Genomic DNA, 910 nt, shown 5'->3' with positions numbered 1-910 from the left:
CGGGAGTGCCGCCGCGCTCCCAAGCGGCGCACTGTAGCAGTGCGCCACCGGGCCGGCCCATCTCTTATTTTTAACATGGAGAATTATGCCTGTTGTTTTTAATTCATATTTGTCCTTTGTATCTGACACTTTTTAGCATATAGGAACCCTCTTGAAGCATCAGCAATACGAATATATCATGACACCTCCTCTCCAGCTGGACAAGAACGCAGTGGAAAACAGGACTGAAGGAACTGACTGTTTCTTAAAGAGAGAAAGAATTTTCTATAATTCAGAATCTCTCGCTACATGAAATTGAGCATGTCTTTTAAAATGTGCTGCCTACAGATCTTGGTTTACATTCTACTGGCTGCTCTAGATACAGCTAAAGGTGATGCTCTTCCATGACCGTCAACCACATCAAAAGAAGCCCCCCAAGGCCTCCTGAAAACCCACTCCATTGTCCAGCATATCTCTAATAAAATTTCTGAGAATCCGCAGTTACCCTCTTTATTTATTTATTATTATTTTTCCCACTCTGTGAAGGCAGAAAACTTGTCTGTCTTCTTTTTTTTCTTAATTAATAGATAAAACTGTATTTGCATTATTTCTAAGAATCTAGAAGAGTGGCTGACACGTAGTTGACTTTCAATAAATATTTGTTAAATTCATGAATGAATACCTGATGCACCCAAATCCCTGATACATCAGACTTGTGAGTCGGGGTATAGTTCTACTATTTTGTCTCAGAGGTTTGCAGCATGAATTCAGCAAAAGTTTAAAAACCCTACGCTGCCTTCCAGCTCCTGCCCAGCCTCCTCTTGGAGACCAGAAGCAGAAACACTCTCTTTCCTTTCCTTTCTGAATTAAATGTGGTGATTGTTTTCCCTGAAGATCCCACTGGGAAAAGAAGGGGCCTCAGTCAGCTCCA

Source organism: Galeopterus variegatus, unplaced genomic scaffold (assembly GCF_000696425.1).
Source record: "Galeopterus variegatus unplaced genomic scaffold, G_variegatus-3.0.2 Scaffold1577, whole genome shotgun sequence".
NCBI classification, from domain to species: Eukaryota; Metazoa; Chordata; class Mammalia; order Dermoptera; family Cynocephalidae; genus Galeopterus; species Galeopterus variegatus.
Note: the sequence above shows the minus strand (reverse complement) of the source record.